The sequence below is a fragment of the Pungitius pungitius genome, unplaced genomic scaffold, assembly GCF_949316345.1.
Source record: "Pungitius pungitius unplaced genomic scaffold, fPunPun2.1 scaffold_34, whole genome shotgun sequence".
NCBI classification, from domain to species: Eukaryota; Metazoa; Chordata; class Actinopteri; order Perciformes; family Gasterosteidae; genus Pungitius; species Pungitius pungitius.
The window spans coordinates 551,348-572,000 of NW_026909849.1; the positions used below are offsets into that span (position 1 = coordinate 551,348).

Here is a 20,653-nt window from a genome sequence, read left to right on the forward strand (position 1 = left end):
AAAACGTGTCAAAGATAATCAGAAGAGTTTCTTTTTCTAAAATTGAAGCAGTTCTTAGGATTGGCAAGAGAGGTTCCTAAAACCTGAAGGTAACTTTACTTTTCTTCACTGGCAATTCTAACATGTTGGGTTAGCACCTGTATTTCAACGGCTAAATTACAAACAAAAGTAGGCCAATTGTTAAATGTTGATCAACACTAATTTAGCAACCATGAAACGGAATCAATTTTGATGATATTGTCTAAGTTCCTTATATATCCAACGTTAAAACAACACTAAACATGCATCTCTTCGACAATGTGATGTACTTTTTGTAATTTGTAGGTGTACAATCTGCGGCGCTCGGCGGCTTTCAGAGAGAAGTGAAAAAGCTTACGGCACCTGGGATTCCCAGGCGGTCTTCCATCCAGGTACTAACCAGGCCCTGCTCTGCTTAACTTCCGAGATCAGACGAGATCGGGCGGAACCAGAGAGGTATGGCCGTAAGCTGCTTTTTATCTTTTTCCTAATCCTTTATAATGCGTCAAAAAATTATGTCACGCCTGCCGTTGGCATCTTTGTGTGGGTTAAATAAGGGTATGCAAAGAAGGCTGTGACATCCTATGCCGAAAATTGGATGGACTAGAGAAGACCCGCCCAGAAGTCCCAGCCAATCGGTGGATGGCCATTGCAGTCCCCGCCACCTCAAATGGCCTGACGATGGTATGGACGTAAGCCACCTTTCATCTTCTTCCTATTGCATCTCTTCTACAATGTGAAATACTTTTTACAATTGTGTAGGTGTACAATCTGCGGCGCTGGGCGGCTTTCGGAGAGAGAAGAGAAAAAGCTTACGGCACCTGGGATCCCCAGGCGGTCTTCCATCCAGGTACTAACCAGGCCCTGCTCTGCTTAGCTTCCGAGATCAGACGAGATCGGGCGGAACCAGAGAGGTATGGCCGTACGCTGCTTTTTATCTTTTTCCTAATCCTTTAAAACGTGTCAAAGATAATCAGAAGAGTTTCTTTTTCTAAAATTGAAGCAGTTCTTAGGATTGGCAAGAGAGGTTCCTAAAACCTGAAGGTAACTTTACTTTTCTTCACTGGCAATTCTAACATGTTGGGTTAGCACCTGTATTTCAACGGCTAAATTACAAACAAAAGTATGCCAATTGTTAAATGTTGATCAACACTAATTTAGCAACCATGAAACGGAATCAATTTTGATGATATTGTCTAAGTTCCTTATATATCCAACGTTAAAACAACACTAAACATGCATCTCTTCGACAATGTGATATACTTTTTGTAATTTGTAGGTGTACAATCTGCGGCGCTCGGCGGCTTTCAGAGAGAAGTGAAAAAGCTTACGGCACCTGGGATTCCCAGGCGGTCTTCCATCCAGGTACTAACCAGGCCCTGCTCTGCTTAGCTTCCGAGATCAGACGAGATCGGGCGGAACCAGAGAGGTATGGCCGTAAGCTGCTTTTTATCTTTTTCCTAATCCTTTATAATGCGTCAAAAAATTATGTCACGCCTGCCGTTGGCATCTTTGTGTGGGTTAAATAAGGGTATGCAAAGAAGGCTGTGACATCCTATGCCGAAAATTGGATGGACTAGAGAAGACCCGCCCAGGAGTCCCAGCCAATCGGTGGATGGCCATTGCAGTCCCCGCCACCTCAAATGGCCTGACGATGGTATGGACGTAAGCCACCTTTCATCTTCTTCCTATTGCATCTCTTCTACAATGTGAAATACTTTTTACAATTGTGTAGGTGTACAATCTGCGGCGCTGGGCGGCTTTCGGAGAGAGAAGTGAAAAAGCTTACGGCACCTGGGATTCCCAGGCGGTCTTCCATCCAGGTACTAACCAGGCCCTGCTCTGCTTAGCTTCCGAGATCAGACGAGATCGGGCGGAACCAGAGAGGTATGGCCGTAAGCTGCTTTAATATCTTTTTCCTAATCCTTTAGAACGTGTCAAAGATAATCAGAAAAGTTTCTTTTTCTAAAATTGAAGCAGTTCTTAGGATTGGCAAGAGAGGTTCCTAAAACCTGAAGGTAACTTTACTTTTCTTCACTGGCAATTCTAACATGTTGGGTTAGCACCTGTATTTCAACGGCTAAATTACAAACAAAAGTATGCCAATTGTTAAATGTTGATCAACACTAATTTAGCAACCATGAAACGGAATCAATTTTGATGATATTGTCTAAGTTCCTTATATATCCAACGTTAAAACAACACTAAACATGCATCTCTTCGACAATGTGATATACTTTTTGTAATTTGTAGGTGTACAATCTGCGGCGCTCGGCGGCTTTCAGAGAGAAGTGAAAAAGCTTACGGCACCTGGGATTCCCAGGCGGTCTTCCATCCAGGTACTAACCAGGCCCTGCTCTGCTTAGCTTCCGAGATCAGACGAGATCGGGCGGAACCAGAGAGGTATGGCCGTAAGCTGCTTTTTATCTTTTTCCTAATCCTTTATAATGCGTCAAAAAATTATGTCACGCCTGCCGTTGGCATCTTTGTGTGGGTTAAATAAGGGTATGCAAAGCAGGCTGTGACATCCTATGCCGAAAATTGGATGGACTAGAGAAGACCCGCCCAGGAGTCCCAGCCAATCGGTGGATGGCCATTGCAGTCCCCGCCACCTCAAATGGCCTGACGATGGTATGGACGTAAGCCACCTTTCATCTTCTTCCTATTGCATCTCTTCTACAATGTGAAATACTTTTTACAATTGTGTAGGTGTACAATCTGCGGCGCTGGGCGGCTTTCGGAGAGAGAAGTGAAAAAGCTTACGGCACCTGGGATTCCCAGGCGGTCTTCCATCCAGGTACTAACCAGGCCCTGCTCTGCTTAGCTTCCGAGATCAGACGAGATCGGGCGGAACCAGAGAGGTATGGCCGTAAGCTGCTTTTGATCTTTTTCCTAATCCTTTAAAACGTGTCAAAGATAATCAGAAGAGTTTCTTTTTCTAAAATTGAAGCAGTTCTTAGGATTGGCAAGAGAGGTTCCTAAAACCTGAAGGTAACTTTACTTTTCTTCACTGGCAATTCTAACATGTTGGGTTAGCACCTGTATTTCAACGGCTAAATTACAAACAAAAGTATGCCAATTGTTAAATGTTGATCAACACTAATTTAGCAACCATGAAACGGAATCAATTTTGATGATATTGTCTAAGTTCCTTATATATCCAACGTTAAAACAACACTAAACATGCATCTCTTCGACAATGTGATGTACTTTTTGTAATTTGTAGGTGTACAATCTGCGGCGCTCGGCAGCTTTCAGAGAGAAGTGAAAAAGCTTACGGCACCTGGGATTCCCAGGCGGTCTTCCATCCAGGTACTAACCAGGCCCTGCTCTGCTTAGCTTCCGAGATCAGACGAGATCGGGCGGAACCAGAGAGGTATGGCCGTAAGCTGCTTTTTATCTTTTTCCTAATCCTTTAAAACGTGTCAAAGATAATCAGAAGAGTTTCTTTTTCTAAAATTGAAGCAGTTCTTAGGATTGGCAAGAGAGGTTCCTAAAACCTGAAGGTAACTTTACTTTTCTTCACTGGCAATTCTAACATGTTGGGTTAGCACCTGTATTTCAACGGCTAAATTACAAACAAAAGTAGGCCAATTGTTAAATGTTGATCAACACTAATTTAGCAACCATGAAACGGAATCAATTTTGATGATATTGTCTAAGTTCCTTATATATCCAACGTTAAAACAACACTAAACATGCATCTCTTCGACAATGTGATGTACTTTTTGTAATTTGTAGGTGTACAATCTGCGGCGCTCGGCGGCTTTCAGAGAGAAGTGAAAAAGCTTACGGCACCTGGGATTCCCAGGCGGTCTTCCATCCAGGTACTAACCAGGCCCTGCTCTGCTTAACTTCCGAGATCAGACGAGATCGGGCGGAACCAGAGAGGTATGGCCGTAAGCTGCTTTTTATCTTTTTCCTAATCCTTTATAATGCGTCAAAAAATTATGTCACGCCTGCCGTTGGCATCTTTGTGTGGGTTAAATAAGGGTATGCAAAGAAGGCTGTGACATCCTATGCCGAAAATTGGATGGACTAGAGAAGACCCGCCCAGAAGTCCCAGCCAATCGGTGGATGGCCATTGCAGTCCCCGCCACCTCAAATGGCCTGACGATGGTATGGACGTAAGCCACCTTTCATCTTCTTCCTATTGCATCTCTTCTACAATGTGAAATACTTTTTACAATTGTGTAGGTGTACAATCTGCGGCGCTGGGCGGCTTTCGGAGAGAGAAGAGAAAAAGCTTACGGCACCTGGGATCCCCAGGCGGTCTTCCATCCAGGTACTAACCAGGCCCTGCTCTGCTTAGCTTCCGAGATCAGACGAGATCGGGCGGAACCAGAGAGGTATGGCCGTACGCTGCTTTTTATCTTTTTCCTAATCCTTTAAAACGTGTCAAAGATAATCAGAAGAGTTTCTTTTTCTAAAATTGAAGCAGTTCTTAGGATTGGCAAGAGAGGTTCCTAAAACCTGAAGGTAACTTTACTTTTCTTCACTGGCAATTCTAACATGTTGGGTTAGCACCTGTATTTCAACGGCTAAATTACAAACAAAAGTATGCCAATTGTTAAATGTTGATCAACACTAATTTAGCAACCATGAAACGGAATCAATTTTGATGATATTGTCTAAGTTCCTTATATATCCAACGTTAAAACAACACTAAACATGCATCTCTTCGACAATGTGATATACTTTTTGTAATTTGTAGGTGTACAATCTGCGGCGCTCGGCGGCTTTCAGAGAGAAGTGAAAAAGCTTACGGCACCTGGGATTCCCAGGCGGTCTTCCATCCAGGTACTAACCAGGCCCTGCTCTGCTTAGCTTCCGAGATCAGACGAGATCGGGCGGAACCAGAGAGGTATGGCCGTAAGCTGCTTTTTATCTTTTTCCTAATCCTTTATAATGCGTCAAAAAATTATGTCACGCCTGCCGTTGGCATCTTTGTGTGGGTTAAATAAGGGTATGCAAAGCAGGCTGTGACATCCTATGCCGAAAATTGGATGGACTAGAGAAGACCCGCCCAGGAGTCCCAGCCAATCGGTGGATGGCCATTGCAGTCCCCGCCACCTCAAATGGCCTGACGATGGTATGGACGTAAGCCACCTTTCATCTTCTTCCTATTGCATCTCTTCTACAATGTGAAATACTTTTTACAATTGTGTAGGTGTACAATCTGCGGCGCTGGGCGGCTTTCGGAGAGAGAAGTGAAAAAGCTTACGGCACCTGGGATTCCCAGGCGGTCTTCCATCCAGGTACTAACCAGGCCCTGCTCTGCTTAGCTTCCGAGATTAGACGAGATCGGGCGGAACCAGAGAGGTATGGCCGTAAGCTGCTTTTTATCTTTTTCCTAATCCTTTATAATGCGTCAAAAAATTATGTCACGCCTGCCGTTGGCATCTTTGTGTGGGTTAAATAAGGGTATGCAAAGAAGGCTGTGACATCCTATGCCGAAAATTGGATGGACTAGAGAAGACCCGCCCAGGAGTCCCAGCCAATCGGTGGATGGCCATTGCAGTCCCCGCCACCTCAAATGGCCTGACGATGGTATGGACATAAGCCACCTTTCATCTTCTTCCTATTGCATCTCTTCTACAATGTGAAATACTTTTTACAATTGTGTGGGTGTACAATCTGCGGCGCTGGGCGGCTTTCGGAGAGAGAAGTGAAAAAGCTTACGGCACCTGGGATTCCCAGGCGGTCTTCCATCCAGGTACTAACCAGGCCCTGCTCTGCTTAGCTTCCGAGATCAGACGAAATCGGGCGGAACTAGAGAGGTATGGCCGTACGCTGCTTTTTATCTTTTTCCTAATCCTTTAAAACGTGTCAAAGATAATCAGAAGAGTTTCTTTTTCTAAAATTGAAGCAGTTCTTAGGATTGGCAAGAGAGGTTCCTAAAACCTGAAGGTAACTTTACTTTTCTTCACTGGCAATTCTAACATGTTGGGTTAGCACCTGTATTTCAACGGCTAAATTACAAACAAAAGTATGCCAATTGTTAAATGTTGATCAACACTAATTTAGCAACCATGAAACGGAATCAATTTTGATGATATTGTCTAAGTTCCTTATATATCCAACGTTAAAACAACACTAAACATGCATCTCTTCGACAATGTGATGTACTTTTTGTAATTTGTAGGTGTACAATCTGCGGCGCTCGGCGGCTTTCAGAGAGAAGTGAAAAAGCTTACGGCACCTGGGATTCCCAGGCGGTCTTCCATCCAGGTACTAACCAGGCCCTGCTCTGCTTAGCTTCCGAGATCAGACGAGATCGGGCGGAACCAGAGAGGTATGGCCGTAAGCTGCTTTTTATCTTTTTCCTAATCCTTTAAAACGTGTCAAAGATAATCAGAAGAGTTTCTTTTTCTAAAATTGAAGCAGTTCTTAGGATTGGCAAGAGAGGTTCCTAAAACCTGAAGGTAACTTTACTTTTCTTCACTGGCAATTCTAACATGTTGGGTTAGCACCTGTATTTCAACGGCTAAATTACAAACAAAAGTATGCCAATTGTTAAATGTTGATCAACACTAATTTAGCAACCATGAAACGGAATCAATTTTGATGATATTGTCTAAGTTCCTTATATATCCAACGTTAAAACAACACTAAACATGCATCTCTTCGACAACGTGATATACTTTTTGTAATTTGTAGGTGTACAATCTGCGGCGCTCGGCGGCTTTCAGAGAGAAGTGAAAAAGCTTACGGCACCTGGGATTCCCAGGCGGTCTTCCATCCAGGTACTAACCAGGCCCTGCTCTGCTTAGCTTCCGAGATCAGACGAGATCGGGCGGAACCAGAGAGGTATGGCCGTAAGCTGCTTTTTATCTTTTTCCTAATCCTTTATAATGCGTCAAAAAATTATGTCACGCCTGCCGTTGGCATCTTTGTGTGGGTTAAATAAGGGTATGCAAAGAAGGCTGTGACATCCTATGCCGAAAATTGGATGGACTAGAGAAGACCCGCCCAGGAGTCCCAGCCAATCGGTGGATGGCCATTGCAGTCCCCGCCACCTCAAATGGCCTGACGATGGTATGGACGTAAGCCACCTTTCATCTTCTTCCTATTGCATCTCTTCTACAATGTGAAATACTTTTTACAATTGTGTGGGTGTACAATCTGCGGCGCTGGGCGGCTTTCGGAGAGAGAAGTGAAAAAGCTTACGGCACCTGGGATTCCCAGGCGGTCTTCCATCCAGGTACTAACCAGGCCCTGCTCTGCTTAGCTTCCGAGATCAGACGAGATCGGGCGGAACCAGAGAGGTATGGCCGTAAGCTGCTTTTTATCTTTTTCCTAATCCTTTAGAACGTGTCAAAGATAATCAGAAAAGTTTCTTTTTCTAAAATTGAAGCAGTTCTTAGGATTGGCAAGAGAGGTTCCTAAAACCTGAAGGTAACTTTACTTTTCTTCACTGGCAATTCTAACATGTTGGGTTAGCACCTGTATTTCAACGGCTAAATTACAAACAAAAGTATGCCAATTGTTAAATGTTGATCAACACTAATTTAGCAACCATGAAACGGAATCAATTTTGATGATATTGTCTAAGTTCCTTATATATCCAACGTTAAAAAAACACTAAACATGCATCTCTTCGACAATGTGATGTACTTTTTGTAATTTGTAGGTGTACAATCTGCGGCGCTCGGCGGCTTTCAGAGAGAAGTGAAAAAGCTTACGGCACCTGGGATTCCCAGGCGGTCTTCCATCCAGGTACTAACCAGGCCCTGCTCTGCTTAGCTTCCGAGATCAGACGAGATCGGGCGGAACCAGAGAGGTATGGCCGTAAGCTGCTTTTTATCTTTTTCCTAATCCTTTATAATGCGTCAAAAAATTATGTCACGCCTGCCGTTGGCATCTTTGTGTGGGTTAAATAAGGGTATGCAAAGCAGGCTGTGACATCCTATGCCGAAAATTGGATGGACTAGAGAAGACCCGCCCAGGAGTCCCAGCCAATCGGTGGATGGCCATTGCAGTCCCCGCCACCTCAAATGGCCTGACGATGGTATGGACGTAAGCCACCTTTCATCTTCTTCCTATTGCATCTCTTCTACAATGTGAAATACTTTTTACAATTGTGTAGGTGTACAATCTGCGGCGCTGGGCGGCTTTCGGAGAGAGAAGTGAAAAAGCTTACGGCACCTGGGATTCCCAGGCGGTCTTCCATCCAGGTACTAACCAGGCCCTGCTCTGCTTAGCTTCCGAGATCAGACGAGATCGGGCGGAACCAGAGAGGTATGGCCGTAAGCTGCTTTTTATCTTTTTCCTAATCCTTTATAATGCGTCAAAAAATTATGTCACGCCTGCCGTTGGCATCTTTGTGTGGGTTAAATAAGGGTATGCAAAGAAGGCTGTGACATCCTATGCCGAAAATTGGATGGACTAGAGAAGACCCGCCCAGGAGTCCCAGCCAATCGGTGGATGGCCATTGCAGTCCCCGCCACCTCAAATGGCCTGACGATGGTATGGACATAAGCCACCTTTCATCTTCTTCCTATTGCATCTCTTCTACAATGTGAAATACTTTTTACAATTGTGTGGGTGTACAATCTGCGGCGCTGGGCGGCTTTCGGAGAGAGAAGTGAAAAAGCTTACGGCACCTGGGATTCCCAGGCGGTCTTCCATCCAGGTACTAACCAGGCCCTGCTCTGCTTAGCTTCCGAGATCAGACGAAATCGGGCGGAACTAGAGAGGTATGGCCGTACGCTGCTTTTTATCTTTTTCCTAATCCTTTAAAACGTGTCAAAGATAATCAGAAGAGTTTCTTTTTCTAAAATTGAAGCAGTTCTTAGGATTGGCAAGAGAGGTTCCTAAAACCTGAAGGTAACTTTACTTTTCTTCACTGGCAATTCTAACATGTTGGGTTAGCACCTGTATTTCAACGGCTAAATTACAAACAAAAGTATGCCAATTGTTAAATGTTGATCAACACTAATTTAGCAACCATGAAACGGAATCAATTTTGATGATATTGTCTAAGTTCCTTATATATCCAACGTTAAAAAAACACTAAACATGCATCTCTTCGACAATGTGATGTACTTTTTGTAATTTGTAGGTGTACAATCTGCGGCGCTCGGCGGCTTTCAGAGAGAAGTGAAAAAGCTTACGGCACCTGGGATTCCCAGGCGGTCTTCCATCCAGGTACTAACCAGGCCCTGCTCTGCTTAGCTTCCGAGATCAGACGAGATCGGGCGGAACCAGAGAGGTATGGCCGTAAGCTGCTTTTTATCTTTTTCCTAATCCTTTATAATGCGTCAAAAAATTATGTCACGCCTGCCGTTGGCATCTTTGTGTGGGTTAAATAAGGGTATGCAAAGCAGGCTGTGACATCCTATGCCGAAAATTGGATGGACTAGAGAAGACCCGCCCAGGAGTCCCAGCCAATCGGTGGATGGCCATTGCAGTCCCCGCCACCTCAAATGGCCTGACGATGGTATGGACGTAAGCCACCTTTCATCTTCTTCCTATTGCATCTCTTCTACAATGTGAAATACTTTTTACAATTGTGTAGGTGTACAATCTGCGGCGCTGGGCGGCTTTCGGAGAGAGAAGTGAAAAAGCTTACGGCACCTGGGATTCCCAGGCGGTCTTCCATCCAGGTACTAACCAGGCCCTGCTCTGCTTAGCTTCCGAGATCAGACGAGATCGGGCGGAACCAGAGAGGTATGGCCGTAAGCTGCTTTTTATCTTTTTCCTAATCCTTTATAATGCGTCAAAAAATTATGTCACGCCTGCCGTTGGCATCTTTGTGTGGGTTAAATAAGGGTATGCAAAGAAGGCTGTGACATCCTATGCCGAAAATTGGATGGACTAGAGAAGACCCGCCCAGGAGTCCCAGCCAATCGGTGGATGGCCATTGCAGTCCCCGCCACCTCAAATGGCCTGACGATGGTATGGACATAAGCCACCTTTCATCTTCTTCCTATTGCATCTCTTCTACAATGTGAAATACTTTTTACAATTGTGTGGGTGTACAATCTGCGGCGCTGGGCGGCTTTCGGAGAGAGAAGTGAAAAAGCTTACGGCACCTGGGATTCCCAGGCGGTCTTCCATCCAGGTACTAACCAGGCCCTGCTCTGCTTAGCTTCCGAGATCAGACGAAATCGGGCGGAACTAGAGAGGTATGGCCGTACGCTGCTTTTTATCTTTTTCCTAATCCTTTAAAACGTGTCAAAGATAATCAGAAGAGTTTCTTTTTCTAAAATTGAAGCAGTTCTTAGGATTGGCAAGAGAGGTTCCTAAAACCTGAAGGTAACTTTACTTTTCTTCACTGGCAATTCTAACATGTTGGGTTAGCACCTGTATTTCAACGGCTAAATTACAAACAAAAGTATGCCAATTGTTAAATGTTGATCAACACTAATTTAGCAACCATGAAACGGAATCAATTTTGATGATATTGTCTAAGTTCCTTATATATCCAACGTTAAAACAACACTAAACATGCATCTCTTCGACAATGTGATGTACTTTTTGTAATTTGTAGGTGTACAATCTGCGGCGCTCGGCGGCTTTCAGAGAGAAGTGTAAAAGCTTACGGCACCTGGGATTCCCAGGCGGTCTTCCATCCAGGTACTAACCAGGCCCTGCTCTGCTTAGCTTCCGAGATCAGACGAGATCGGGCGGAACCAGAGAGGTATGGCCGTAAGCTGCTTTTTATCTTTTTCCTAATCCTTTAAAACGTGTCAAAGATAATCAGAAGAGTTTCTTTTTCTAAAATTGAAGCAGTTCTTAGGATTGGCAAGAGAGGTTCCTAAAACCTGAAGGTAACTTTACTTTTCTTCACTGGCAATTCTAACATGTTGGGTTAGCACCTGTATTTCAACGGCTAAATTACAAACAAAAGTATGCCAATTGTTAAATGTTGATCAACACTAATTTAGCAACCATGAAACGGAATCAATTTTGATGATATTGTCTAAGTTCCTTATATATCCAACGTTAAAACAACACTAAACATGCATCTCTTCGACAACGTGATATACTTTTTGTAATTTGTAGGTGTACAATCTGCGGCGCTCGGCGGCTTTCAGAGAGAAGTGAAAAAGCTTACGGCACCTGGGATTCCCAGGCGGTCTTCCATCCAGGTACTAACCAGGCCCTGCTCTGCTTAGCTTCCGAGATCAGACGAGATCGGGCGGAACCAGAGAGGTATGGCCGTAAGCTGCTTTTTATCTTTTTCCTAATCCTTTATAATGCGTCAAAAAATTATGTCACGCCTGCCGTTGGCATCTTTGTGTGGGTTAAATAAGGGTATGCAAAGAAGGCTGTGACATCCTATGCCGAAAATTGGATGGACTAGAGAAGACCCGCCCAGGAGTCCCAGCCAATCGGTGGATGGCCATTGCAGTCCCCGCCACCTCAAATGGCCTGACGATGGTATGGACGTAAGCCACCTTTCATCTTCTTCCTATTGCATCTCTTCTACAATGTGAAATACTTTTTACAATTGTGTAGGTGTACAATCTGCGGCGCTGGGCGGCTTTCGGAGAGAGAAGTGAAAAAGCTTACGGCACCTGGGATTCCCAGGCGGTCTTCCATCCAGGTACTAACCAGGCCCTGCTCTGCTTAGCTTCCGAGATCAGACGAGATCGGGCGGAACCAGAGAGGTATGGCCGTAAGCTGCTTTTTATCTTTTTCCTAATCCTTTATAATGCGTCAAAAAATTATGTCACGCCTGCCGTTGGCATCTTTGTGTGGGTTAAATAAGGGTATGCAAAGAAGGCTGTGACATCCTATGCCGAAAATTGGATGGACTAGAGAAGACCCGCCCAGGAGTCCCAGCCAATCGGTGGATGGCCATTGCAGTCCCCGCCACCTCAAATGGCCTGACGATGGTATGGACGTAAGCCACCTTTCATCTTCTTCCTATTGCATCTCTTCTACAATGTGAAATACTTTTTACAATTGTGTAGGTGTACAATCTGCGGCGCTGGGCGGCTTTCGGAGAGAGAAGTGAAAAAGCTTACGGCACCTGGGATTCCCAGGCGGTCTTCCATCCAGGTACTAACCAGGCCCTGCTCTGCTTAGCTTCCGAGATCAGACGAGATCGGGCGGAACCAGAGAGGTATGGCCGTAAGCTGCTTTTTATCTTTTTCCTAATCCTTTATAATGCGTCAAAAAATTATGTCACGCCTGCCGTTGGCATCTTTGTGTGGGTTAAATAAGGGTATGCAAAGAAGGCTGTGATATCCTATGCCGAAAATTGGATGGACTAGAGAAGACCCGCCCAGGAGTCCCAGCCAATCGGTGGATGGCCATTGCAGTCCCCGCCACCTCAAATGGCCTGACGATGGTATGGACGTAAGCCACCTTTCATCTTCTTCCTATTGCATCTCTTCTACAATGTGAAATACTTTTTACAATTGTGTAGGTGTACAATCTGCGGCGCTGGGCGGCTTTCGGAGAGAGAAGTGAAAAAGCTTACGGCACCTGGGATTCCCAGGCGGTCTTCCATCCAGGTACTAACCAGGCCCTGCTCTGCTTAGCTTCCGAGATCAGACGAGATCGGGCGGAACCAGAGAGGTATGGCCGTAAGCTGCTTTAATATCTTTTTCCTAATCCTTTAGAACGTGTCAAAGATAATCAGAAAAGTTTCTTTTTCTAAAATTGAAGCAGTTCTTAGGATTGGCAAGAGAGGTTCCTAAAACCTGAAGGTAACTTTACTTTTCTTCACTGGCAATTCTAACATGTTGGGTTAGCACCTGTATTTCAACGGCTAAATTACAAACAAAAGTAGGCCAATTGTTAAATGTTGATCAACACTAATTTAGCAACCATGAAACGGAATCAATTTTGATGATATTGTCTAAGTTCCTTATATATCCAACGTTAAAACAACACTAAACATGCATCTCTTCGACAATGTGATATACTTTTTGTAATTTGTAGGTGTACAATCTGCGGCGCTCGGCGGCTTTCAGAGAGAAGTGAAAAAGCTTACGGCACCTGGGATTCCCAGGCGGTCTTCCATCCAGGTACTAACCAGGCCCTGCTCTGCTTAGCTTCCGAGATCAGACGAGATCGGGCGGAACCAGAGAGGTATGGCCGTAAGCTGCTTTTTATCTTTTTCCTAATCCTTTATAATGCGTCAAAAAATTATGTCACGCCTGCCGTTGGCATCTTTGTGTGGGTTAAATAAGGGTATGCAAAGAAGGCTGTGACATCCTATGCCGAAAATTGGATGGACTAGAGAAGACCCGCCCAGGAGTCCCAGCCAATCGGTGGATGGCCATTGCAGTCCCCGCCACCTCAAATGGCCTGACGATGGTATGGACGTAAGCCACCTTTCATCTTCTTCCTATTGCATCTCTTCTACAATGTGAAATACTTTTTACAATTGTGTAGGTGTACAATCTGCGGCGCTGGGCGGCTTTCGGAGAGAGAAGTGAAAAAGCTTACGGCACCTGGGATTCCCAGGCGGTCTTCCATCCAGGTACTAACCAGGCCCTGCTCTGCTTAGCTTCCGAGATCAGACGAGATCGGGCGGAACCAGAGAGGTATGGCCGTAAGCTGCTTTAATATCTTTTTCCTAATCCTTTAGAACGTGTCAAAGATAATCAGAAAAGTTTCTTTTTCTAAAATTGAAGCAGTTCTTAGGATTGGCAAGAGAGGTTCCTAAAACCTGAAGGTAACTTTACTTTTCTTCACTGGCAATTCTAACATGTTGGGTTAGCACCTGTATTTCAACGGCTAAATTACAAACAAAAGTATGCCAATTGTTAAATGTTGATCAACACTAATTTAGCAACCATGAAACGGAATCAATTTTGATGATATTGTCTAAGTTCCTTATATATCCAACGTTAAAACAACACTAAACATGCATCTCTTCGACAATGTGATATACTTTTTGTAATTTGTAGGTGTACAATCTGCGGCGCTCGGCGGCTTTCAGAGAGAAGTGAAAAAGCTTACGGCACCTGGGATTCCCAGGCGGTCTTCCATCCAGGTACTAACCAGGCCCTGCTCTGCTTAGCTTCCGAGATCAGACGAGATCGGGCGGAACCAGAGAGGTATGGCCGTAAGCTGCTTTTTATCTTTTTCCTAATCCTTTATAATGCGTCAAAAAATTATGTCACGCCTGCCGTTGGCATCTTTGTGTGGGTTAAATAAGGGTATGCAAAGCAGGCTGTGACATCCTATGCCGAAAATTGGATGGACTAGAGAAGACCCGCCCAGGAGTCCCAGCCAATCGGTGGATGGCCATTGCAGTCCCCGCCACCTCAAATGGCCTGACGATGGTATGGACGTAAGCCACCTTTCATCTTCTTCCTATTGCATCTCTTCTACAATGTGAAATACTTTTTACAATTGTGTAGGTGTACAATCTGCGGCGCTGGGCGGCTTTCGGAGAGAGAAGTGAAAAAGCTTACGGCACCTGGGATTCCCAGGCGGTCTTCCATCCAGGTACTAACCAGGCCCTGCTCTGCTTAGCTTCCGAGATCAGACGAGATCGGGCGGAACCAGAGAGGTATGGCCGTAAGCTGCTTTTGATCTTTTTCCTAATCCTTTAAAACGTGTCAAAGATAATCAGAAGAGTTTCTTTTTCTAAAATTGAAGCAGTTCTTAGGATTGGCAAGAGAGGTTCCTAAAACCTGAAGGTAACTTTACTTTTCTTCACTGGCAATTCTAACATGTTGGGTTAGCACCTGTATTTCAACGGCTAAATTACAAACAAAAGTATGCCAATTGTTAAATGTTGATCAACACTAATTTAGCAACCATGAAACGGAATCAATTTTGATGATATTGTCTAAGTTCCTTATATATCCAACGTTAAAACAACACTAAACATGCATCTCTTCGACAATGTGATGTACTTTTTGTAATTTGTAGGTGTACAATCTGCGGCGCTCGGCAGCTTTCAGAGAGAAGTGAAAAAGCTTACGGCACCTGGGATTCCCAGGCGGTCTTCCATCCAGGTACTAACCAGGCCCTGCTCTGCTTAGCTTCCGAGATCAGACGAGATCGGGCGGAACCAGAGAGGTATGGCCGTAAGCTGCTTTTTATCTTTTTCCTAATCCTTTAAAACGTGTCAAAGATAATCAGAAGAGTTTCTTTTTCTAAAATTGAAGCAGTTCTTAGGATTGGCAAGAGAGGTTCCTAAAACCTGAAGGTAACTTTACTTTTCTTCACTGGCAATTCTAACATGTTGGGTTAGCACCTGTATTTCAACGGCTAAATTACAAACAAAAGTAGGCCAATTGTTAAATGTTGATCAACACTAATTTAGCAACCATGAAACGGAATCAATTTTGATGATATTGTCTAAGTTCCTTATATATCCAACGTTAAAACAACACTAAACATGCATCTCTTCGACAATGTGATGTACTTTTTGTAATTTGTAGGTGTACAATCTGCGGCGCTCGGCGGCTTTCAGAGAGAAGTGAAAAAGCTTACGGCACCTGGGATTCCCAGGCGGTCTTCCATCCAGGTACTAACCAGGCCCTGCTCTGCTTAACTTCCGAGATCAGACGAGATCGGGCGGAACCAGAGAGGTATGGCCGTAAGCTGCTTTTTATCTTTTTCCTAATCCTTTATAATGCGTCAAAAAATTATGTCACGCCTGCCGTTGGCATCTTTGTGTGGGTTAAATAAGGGTATGCAAAGAAGGCTGTGACATCCTATGCCGAAAATTGGATGGACTAGAGAAGACCCGCCCAGAAGTCCCAGCCAATCGGTGGATGGCCATTGCAGTCCCCGCCACCTCAAATGGCCTGACGATGGTATGGACGTAAGCCACCTTTCATCTTCTTCCTATTGCATCTCTTCTACAATGTGAAATACTTTTTACAATTGTGTAGGTGTACAATCTGCGGCGCTGGGCGGCTTTCGGAGAGAGAAGAGAAAAAGCTTACGGCACCTGGGATCCCCAGGCGGTCTTCCATCCAGGTACTAACCAGGCCCTGCTCTGCTTAGCTTCCGAGATCAGACGAGATCGGGCGGAACCAGAGAGGTATGGCCGTACGCTGCTTTTTATCTTTTTCCTAATCCTTTAAAACGTGTCAAAGATAATCAGAAGAGTTTCTTTTTCTAAAATTGAAGCAGTTCTTAGGATTGGCAAGAGAGGTTCCTAAAACCTGAAGGTAACTTTACTTTTCTTCACTGGCAATTCTAACATGTTGGGTTAGCACCTGTATTTCAACGGCTAAATTACAAACAAAAGTAGGCCAATTGTTAAATGTTGATCAACACTAATTTAGCAACCATGAAACGGAATCAATTTTGATGATATTGTCTAAGTTCCTTATATATCCAACGTTAAAACAACACTAAACATGCATCTCTTCGACAATGTGATATACTTTTTGTAATTTGTAGGTGTACAATCTGCGGCGCTCGGCGGCTTTCAGAGAGAAGTGAAAAAGCTTACGGCACCTGGGATTCCCAGGCGGTCTTCCATCCAGGTACTAACCAGGCCCTGCTCTGCTTAGCTTCCGAGATCAGACGAGATCGGGCGGAACCAGAGAGGTATGGCCGTAAGCTGCTTTTTATCTTTTTCCTAATCCTTTAGAACGTGTCAAAGATAATCAGAAGAGTTTCTTTTTCTAAAATTGAAGCAGTTCTTAGGATTGGCAAGAGAGGTTCCTAAAACCTGAAGGTAACTTTACTTTTCTTCACTGGCAATTCTAACATGTTGGGTTAGCACCTGTATTTCAACGGCTAAATTACAAACAAAAGTATGCCAATTGTTAAATGTTGATCAACACTAATTTAGCAACCATGAAACGGAATCAATTTTGATGATATTGTCTAAGTTCCTTATATATCCAACGTTAAAACAACACTAAACATGCATCTCTTCGACAATGTGATGTACTTTTTGTAATTTGTAGGTGTACAATCTGCGGCGCTCGGCAGCTTTCAGAGAGAAGTGAAAAGCTTACGGCACCTGGGATTCCCAGGCGGTCTTCCATCCAGGTACTAACCAGGCCCTGCTCTGCTTAGCTTCCGAGATCAGACGAGATCGGGCGGAACCAGAGAGGTATGGCCGTAAGCTGCTTTTTATCTTTTTCCTAATCCTTTAAAACGTGTCAAAGATAATCAGAAGAGTTTCTTTTTCTAAAATTGAAGCAGTTCTTAGGATTGGCAAGAGAGGTTCCTAAAACCTGAAGGTAACTTTACTTTTCTTCACTGGCAATTCTAACATGTTGGGTTAGCACCTGTATTTCAACGGCTAAATTACAAACAAAAGTAGGCCAATTGTTAAATGTTGATCAACACTAATTTAGCAACCATGAAACGGAATCAATTTTGATGATATTGTCTAAGTTCCTTATATATCCAACGTTAAAACAACACTAAACATGCATCTCTTCGACAATGTGATGTACTTTTTGTAATTTGTAGGTGTACAATCTGCGGCGCTCGGCAGCTTTCAGAGAGAAGTGAAAAGCTTACGGCACCTGGGATTCCCAGGCGGTCTTCCATCCAGGTACTAACCAGGCCCTGCTCTGCTTAGCTTCCGAGATCAGACGAGATCGGGCGGAACCAGAGAGGTATGGCCGTAAGCTGCTTTTTATCTTTTTCCTAATCCTTTAGAACGTGTCAAAGATAATCAGAAGAGTTTCTTTTTCTAAAATTGAAGCAGTTCTTAGGATTGGCAAGAGAGGTTCCTAAAACCTGAAGGTAACTTTACTTTTCTTCACTGGCAATTCTAACATGTTGGGTTAGCACCTGTATTTCAACGGCTAAATTACAAACAAAAGTAGGCCAATTGTTAAATGTTGATCAACACTAATTTAGCAACCATGAAACGGAATCAATTTTGATGATATTGTCTAAGTTCCTTATATATCCAACGTTAAAACAACACTAAACATGCATCTCTTCGACAATGTGATGTACTTTTTGTAATTTGTAGGTGTACAATCTGCGGCGCTCGGCAGCTTTCAGAGAGAAGTGAAAAGCTTACGGCACCTGGGATTCCCAGGCGGTCTTCCATCCAGGTACTAACCAGGCCCTGCTCTGCTTAGCTTCCGAGATCAGACGAGATCGGGCGGAACCAGAGAGGTATGGCCGTAAGCTGCTTTTTATCTTTTTCCTAATCCTTTAGAACGTGTCAAAGATAATCAGAAGAGTTTCTTTTTCTAAAATTGAAGCAGTTCTTAGGATTGGCAAGAGAGGTTCCTAAAACCTGAAGGTAACTTTACTTTTCTTCACTGGCAATTCTAACATGTTGGGTTAGCACCTGTATTTCAACGGCTAAATTACAAACAAAAGTATGCCAATTGTTAAATGTTGATCAACACTAATTTAGCAACCATGAAACGGAATCAATTTTGATGATATTGTCTAAGTTCCTTATATATCCAACGTTAAAACAACACTAAACATGCATCTCTTCGACAATGTGATGTACTTTTTGTAATTTGTAGGTGTACAATCTGCGGCGCTCGGCAGCTTTCAGAGAGAAGTGAAAAGCTTACGGCACCTGGGATTCCCAGGCGGTCTTCCATCCAGGTACTAACCAGGCCCTGCTCTGCTTAGCTTCCGAGATCAGACGAGATCGGGCGGAACCAGAGAGGTATGGCCGTAAGCTGCTTTTTATCTTTTTCCTAATCCTTTAAAACGTGTCAAAGATAATCAGAAGAGTTTCTTTTTCTAAAATTGAAGCAGTTCTTAGGATTGGCAAGAGAGGTTCCTAAAACCTGAAGGTAACTTTACTTTTCTTCACTGGCAATTCTAACATGTTGGGTTAGCACCTGTATTTCAACGGCTAAATTACAAACAAAAGTAGGCCAATTGTTAAATGTTGATCAACACTAATTTAGCAACCATGAAACGGAATCAATTTTGATGATATTGTCTAAGTTCCTTATATATCCAACGTTAAAACAACACTAAACATGCATCTCTTCGACAATGTGATGTACTTTTTGTAATTTGTAGGTGTACAATCTGCGGCGCTCGGCAGCTTTCAGAGAGAAGTGAAAAGCTTACGGCACCTGGGATTCCCAGGCGGTCTTCCATCCAGGTACTAACCAGGCCCTGCTCTGCTTAGCTTCCGAGATCAGACGAGATCGGGCGGAACCAGAGAGGTATGGCCGTAAGCTGCTTTTTATCTTTTTCCTAATCCTTTAAAACGTGTCAAAGATAATCAGAAGAGTTTCTTTTTCTAAAATTGAAGCAGTTCTTAGGATTGGCAAGAGAGGTTCCTAAAACCTGAAGGTAACTTTACTTTTCTTCACTGGCAATTCTAACATGTTGGGTTAGCACCTGTATTTCAACGGCTAAATTACAAACAAAAGTAGGCCAATTGTTAAATGTTGATCAACACTAATTTAGCAACCATGAAACGGAATCAATTTTGATGATATTGTCTAAGTTCCTTATATATCCAACGTTAAAACAACACTAAACATGCATCTCTTCGACAATGTGATATACTTTTTGTAATTTGTAGGTGTACAATCTGCGGCGCTCGGCGGCTTTCAGAGAGAAGTGAAAAAGCTTACGGCACCTGGGATTCCCAGGCGGTCTTCCATCCAGGTACTAACCAGGCCCTGCTCTGCTTAGCTTCCGAGATCAGACGAGATCGGGCGGAACCAGAGAGGTATGGCCGTAAGCTGCTTTTTATCTTTTCCTAATCCTTTATAATGCGTCAAAAAATTATGTCACGCCTGCCGTTGGCATCTTTGTGTGGGTTAAATAAGGGTATGCAAAGAAGGCTGTGACATCCTATGCCGAAAATTGGATGGACTAGAGAAGACCCGCCCAGGAGTCCCAGCCAATCGGTGGATGGCCATTGCAGTCCCCGCCACCTCAAATGGCCTGACGATGGTATGGACGTAAGCCACCTTTCATCTTCTTCCTATTGCATCTCTTCTACAATGTGAAATACTTTTTACAATTGTGTAGGTGTACAATCTGCGGCGCTGGGCGGCTTTCGGAGAGAGAAGTGAAAAAGCTTACGGCACCTGGGATTCCCAGGCGGTCTTCCATCCAGGTACTATCCAGGCCCTGCTCTGCTTAGCTTCCGAGATCAGACGAGATCGGGCGGAACCAGAGAGGTATGGCCGTAAGCTGCTTTAATATCTTTTTCCTAATCCTTTAGAACGTGTCAAAGATAATCAGAAAAGTTTCTTTTTCTAAAATTGAAGCAGTTCTTAGGATTGGCAAGAGAGGTTCCTAAAACCTGAAGGTAACTTTACTTTTCTTCACTGGCAATTCTAACATGTTGGGTTAGCACCTGTATTTCAACGGCTAAATTACAAACAAAAGTATGCCAATTGTTAAATGTTGATCAACACTAATTTAGCAACCATGAAACGGAATCAATTTTGATGATATTGTCTAAGTTCCTTATATATCCAACGTTAAAACAACACTAAACATGCATCTCTTCGACAATGTGATGTACTTTTTGTAATTTGTAGGTGTACAATCTGCGGCGCTCGGCGGCTTTCAGAGAGAAGTGAAAAAGCTTACGGCACCTGGGATTCCCAGGCGGTCTTCCATCCAGGTACTAACCAGGCCCTGCTCTGCTTAACTTCCGAGATCAGACGAGATCGGGCGGAACCAGAGAGGTATGGCCGTAAGCTGCTTTTTATCTTTTTCCTAATCCTTTATAATGCGTCAAAAAATTATGTCACGCCTGCCGTTGGCATCTTTGTGTGGG

General features: G+C 43.9%; 42 non-coding genes across 42 annotated transcripts; all 42 read right to left on the reverse strand.

Moving 5' to 3' along the window:
* Positions 1 to 369: 369 nt before the first annotated feature.
* LOC134114918 (5S ribosomal RNA) lies at positions 370 to 488 on the reverse strand. Its single transcript, XR_009947280.1, has one exon. It is a non-coding gene; the product is annotated as a 5S ribosomal RNA (ribosomal RNA).
* Positions 489 to 827: 339 nt separating this feature from the next.
* Positions 828 to 946, reverse strand: LOC134114732 (5S ribosomal RNA). The gene has a single exon (XR_009947099.1). It is a non-coding gene; the product is annotated as a 5S ribosomal RNA (ribosomal RNA).
* A 396-nt stretch (positions 947 to 1,342) lies between these two features.
* On the reverse strand, positions 1,343 to 1,461 carry LOC134114236 (5S ribosomal RNA). Its single transcript, XR_009946602.1, has one exon. It is a non-coding gene; the product is annotated as a 5S ribosomal RNA (ribosomal RNA).
* A 339-nt stretch (positions 1,462 to 1,800) lies between these two features.
* Positions 1,801 to 1,919, reverse strand: LOC134114237 (5S ribosomal RNA). The gene has a single exon (XR_009946603.1). It is a non-coding gene; the product is annotated as a 5S ribosomal RNA (ribosomal RNA).
* Positions 1,920 to 2,316: 397 nt separating this feature from the next.
* LOC134114238 (5S ribosomal RNA) lies at positions 2,317 to 2,435 on the reverse strand. Its single transcript, XR_009946604.1, has one exon. It is a non-coding gene; the product is annotated as a 5S ribosomal RNA (ribosomal RNA).
* A 339-nt stretch (positions 2,436 to 2,774) lies between these two features.
* LOC134114239 (5S ribosomal RNA) lies at positions 2,775 to 2,893 on the reverse strand. Its single transcript, XR_009946605.1, has one exon. It is a non-coding gene; the product is annotated as a 5S ribosomal RNA (ribosomal RNA).
* A 396-nt stretch (positions 2,894 to 3,289) lies between these two features.
* Positions 3,290 to 3,408, reverse strand: LOC134114240 (5S ribosomal RNA). The gene has a single exon (XR_009946606.1). It is a non-coding gene; the product is annotated as a 5S ribosomal RNA (ribosomal RNA).
* A 396-nt stretch (positions 3,409 to 3,804) lies between these two features.
* Positions 3,805 to 3,923, reverse strand: LOC134114930 (5S ribosomal RNA). The gene has a single exon (XR_009947292.1). It is a non-coding gene; the product is annotated as a 5S ribosomal RNA (ribosomal RNA).
* A 339-nt stretch (positions 3,924 to 4,262) lies between these two features.
* LOC134114733 (5S ribosomal RNA) lies at positions 4,263 to 4,381 on the reverse strand. Its single transcript, XR_009947100.1, has one exon. It is a non-coding gene; the product is annotated as a 5S ribosomal RNA (ribosomal RNA).
* A 396-nt stretch (positions 4,382 to 4,777) lies between these two features.
* Positions 4,778 to 4,896, reverse strand: LOC134114241 (5S ribosomal RNA). The gene has a single exon (XR_009946607.1). It is a non-coding gene; the product is annotated as a 5S ribosomal RNA (ribosomal RNA).
* Positions 4,897 to 5,235: 339 nt separating this feature from the next.
* On the reverse strand, positions 5,236 to 5,354 carry LOC134114607 (5S ribosomal RNA). Its single transcript, XR_009946974.1, has one exon. It is a non-coding gene; the product is annotated as a 5S ribosomal RNA (ribosomal RNA).
* Positions 5,355 to 5,693: 339 nt separating this feature from the next.
* Positions 5,694 to 5,812, reverse strand: LOC134114763 (5S ribosomal RNA). The gene has a single exon (XR_009947130.1). It is a non-coding gene; the product is annotated as a 5S ribosomal RNA (ribosomal RNA).
* A 396-nt stretch (positions 5,813 to 6,208) lies between these two features.
* LOC134114242 (5S ribosomal RNA) lies at positions 6,209 to 6,327 on the reverse strand. The gene has a single exon (XR_009946608.1). It is a non-coding gene; the product is annotated as a 5S ribosomal RNA (ribosomal RNA).
* A 396-nt stretch (positions 6,328 to 6,723) lies between these two features.
* Positions 6,724 to 6,842, reverse strand: LOC134114243 (5S ribosomal RNA). Its single transcript, XR_009946609.1, has one exon. It is a non-coding gene; the product is annotated as a 5S ribosomal RNA (ribosomal RNA).
* A 339-nt stretch (positions 6,843 to 7,181) lies between these two features.
* LOC134114244 (5S ribosomal RNA) lies at positions 7,182 to 7,300 on the reverse strand. Its single transcript, XR_009946610.1, has one exon. It is a non-coding gene; the product is annotated as a 5S ribosomal RNA (ribosomal RNA).
* Positions 7,301 to 7,696: 396 nt separating this feature from the next.
* LOC134114245 (5S ribosomal RNA) lies at positions 7,697 to 7,815 on the reverse strand. Its single transcript, XR_009946611.1, has one exon. It is a non-coding gene; the product is annotated as a 5S ribosomal RNA (ribosomal RNA).
* A 339-nt stretch (positions 7,816 to 8,154) lies between these two features.
* Positions 8,155 to 8,273, reverse strand: LOC134114247 (5S ribosomal RNA). The gene has a single exon (XR_009946613.1). It is a non-coding gene; the product is annotated as a 5S ribosomal RNA (ribosomal RNA).
* Positions 8,274 to 8,612: 339 nt separating this feature from the next.
* Positions 8,613 to 8,731, reverse strand: LOC134114764 (5S ribosomal RNA). Its single transcript, XR_009947131.1, has one exon. It is a non-coding gene; the product is annotated as a 5S ribosomal RNA (ribosomal RNA).
* A 396-nt stretch (positions 8,732 to 9,127) lies between these two features.
* Positions 9,128 to 9,246, reverse strand: LOC134114248 (5S ribosomal RNA). The gene has a single exon (XR_009946614.1). It is a non-coding gene; the product is annotated as a 5S ribosomal RNA (ribosomal RNA).
* A 339-nt stretch (positions 9,247 to 9,585) lies between these two features.
* LOC134114249 (5S ribosomal RNA) lies at positions 9,586 to 9,704 on the reverse strand. Its single transcript, XR_009946615.1, has one exon. It is a non-coding gene; the product is annotated as a 5S ribosomal RNA (ribosomal RNA).
* Positions 9,705 to 10,043: 339 nt separating this feature from the next.
* On the reverse strand, positions 10,044 to 10,162 carry LOC134114765 (5S ribosomal RNA). Its single transcript, XR_009947132.1, has one exon. It is a non-coding gene; the product is annotated as a 5S ribosomal RNA (ribosomal RNA).
* A 396-nt stretch (positions 10,163 to 10,558) lies between these two features.
* Positions 10,559 to 10,677, reverse strand: LOC134114250 (5S ribosomal RNA). Its single transcript, XR_009946616.1, has one exon. It is a non-coding gene; the product is annotated as a 5S ribosomal RNA (ribosomal RNA).
* A 396-nt stretch (positions 10,678 to 11,073) lies between these two features.
* Positions 11,074 to 11,192, reverse strand: LOC134114251 (5S ribosomal RNA). Its single transcript, XR_009946617.1, has one exon. It is a non-coding gene; the product is annotated as a 5S ribosomal RNA (ribosomal RNA).
* Positions 11,193 to 11,531: 339 nt separating this feature from the next.
* On the reverse strand, positions 11,532 to 11,650 carry LOC134114252 (5S ribosomal RNA). The gene has a single exon (XR_009946618.1). It is a non-coding gene; the product is annotated as a 5S ribosomal RNA (ribosomal RNA).
* A 339-nt stretch (positions 11,651 to 11,989) lies between these two features.
* On the reverse strand, positions 11,990 to 12,108 carry LOC134114253 (5S ribosomal RNA). Its single transcript, XR_009946619.1, has one exon. It is a non-coding gene; the product is annotated as a 5S ribosomal RNA (ribosomal RNA).
* Positions 12,109 to 12,447: 339 nt separating this feature from the next.
* Positions 12,448 to 12,566, reverse strand: LOC134114254 (5S ribosomal RNA). Its single transcript, XR_009946620.1, has one exon. It is a non-coding gene; the product is annotated as a 5S ribosomal RNA (ribosomal RNA).
* A 397-nt stretch (positions 12,567 to 12,963) lies between these two features.
* LOC134114255 (5S ribosomal RNA) lies at positions 12,964 to 13,082 on the reverse strand. Its single transcript, XR_009946621.1, has one exon. It is a non-coding gene; the product is annotated as a 5S ribosomal RNA (ribosomal RNA).
* Positions 13,083 to 13,421: 339 nt separating this feature from the next.
* On the reverse strand, positions 13,422 to 13,540 carry LOC134114256 (5S ribosomal RNA). Its single transcript, XR_009946622.1, has one exon. It is a non-coding gene; the product is annotated as a 5S ribosomal RNA (ribosomal RNA).
* A 397-nt stretch (positions 13,541 to 13,937) lies between these two features.
* Positions 13,938 to 14,056, reverse strand: LOC134114258 (5S ribosomal RNA). The gene has a single exon (XR_009946624.1). It is a non-coding gene; the product is annotated as a 5S ribosomal RNA (ribosomal RNA).
* A 339-nt stretch (positions 14,057 to 14,395) lies between these two features.
* Positions 14,396 to 14,514, reverse strand: LOC134114259 (5S ribosomal RNA). The gene has a single exon (XR_009946625.1). It is a non-coding gene; the product is annotated as a 5S ribosomal RNA (ribosomal RNA).
* Positions 14,515 to 14,910: 396 nt separating this feature from the next.
* On the reverse strand, positions 14,911 to 15,029 carry LOC134114260 (5S ribosomal RNA). The gene has a single exon (XR_009946626.1). It is a non-coding gene; the product is annotated as a 5S ribosomal RNA (ribosomal RNA).
* Positions 15,030 to 15,425: 396 nt separating this feature from the next.
* LOC134114941 (5S ribosomal RNA) lies at positions 15,426 to 15,544 on the reverse strand. Its single transcript, XR_009947303.1, has one exon. It is a non-coding gene; the product is annotated as a 5S ribosomal RNA (ribosomal RNA).
* Positions 15,545 to 15,883: 339 nt separating this feature from the next.
* LOC134114734 (5S ribosomal RNA) lies at positions 15,884 to 16,002 on the reverse strand. The gene has a single exon (XR_009947101.1). It is a non-coding gene; the product is annotated as a 5S ribosomal RNA (ribosomal RNA).
* Positions 16,003 to 16,398: 396 nt separating this feature from the next.
* Positions 16,399 to 16,517, reverse strand: LOC134114261 (5S ribosomal RNA). Its single transcript, XR_009946627.1, has one exon. It is a non-coding gene; the product is annotated as a 5S ribosomal RNA (ribosomal RNA).
* Positions 16,518 to 16,912: 395 nt separating this feature from the next.
* LOC134114262 (5S ribosomal RNA) lies at positions 16,913 to 17,031 on the reverse strand. The gene has a single exon (XR_009946628.1). It is a non-coding gene; the product is annotated as a 5S ribosomal RNA (ribosomal RNA).
* A 395-nt stretch (positions 17,032 to 17,426) lies between these two features.
* Positions 17,427 to 17,545, reverse strand: LOC134114263 (5S ribosomal RNA). The gene has a single exon (XR_009946629.1). It is a non-coding gene; the product is annotated as a 5S ribosomal RNA (ribosomal RNA).
* Positions 17,546 to 17,940: 395 nt separating this feature from the next.
* LOC134114264 (5S ribosomal RNA) lies at positions 17,941 to 18,059 on the reverse strand. The gene has a single exon (XR_009946630.1). It is a non-coding gene; the product is annotated as a 5S ribosomal RNA (ribosomal RNA).
* A 395-nt stretch (positions 18,060 to 18,454) lies between these two features.
* On the reverse strand, positions 18,455 to 18,573 carry LOC134114265 (5S ribosomal RNA). Its single transcript, XR_009946631.1, has one exon. It is a non-coding gene; the product is annotated as a 5S ribosomal RNA (ribosomal RNA).
* A 395-nt stretch (positions 18,574 to 18,968) lies between these two features.
* On the reverse strand, positions 18,969 to 19,087 carry LOC134114266 (5S ribosomal RNA). Its single transcript, XR_009946632.1, has one exon. It is a non-coding gene; the product is annotated as a 5S ribosomal RNA (ribosomal RNA).
* A 396-nt stretch (positions 19,088 to 19,483) lies between these two features.
* Positions 19,484 to 19,602, reverse strand: LOC134114267 (5S ribosomal RNA). Its single transcript, XR_009946633.1, has one exon. It is a non-coding gene; the product is annotated as a 5S ribosomal RNA (ribosomal RNA).
* A 338-nt stretch (positions 19,603 to 19,940) lies between these two features.
* Positions 19,941 to 20,059, reverse strand: LOC134114278 (5S ribosomal RNA). The gene has a single exon (XR_009946644.1). It is a non-coding gene; the product is annotated as a 5S ribosomal RNA (ribosomal RNA).
* Positions 20,060 to 20,456: 397 nt separating this feature from the next.
* Positions 20,457 to 20,575, reverse strand: LOC134114952 (5S ribosomal RNA). The gene has a single exon (XR_009947314.1). It is a non-coding gene; the product is annotated as a 5S ribosomal RNA (ribosomal RNA).
* Between the last annotated feature and the right edge of the window lie 78 nt (positions 20,576 to 20,653).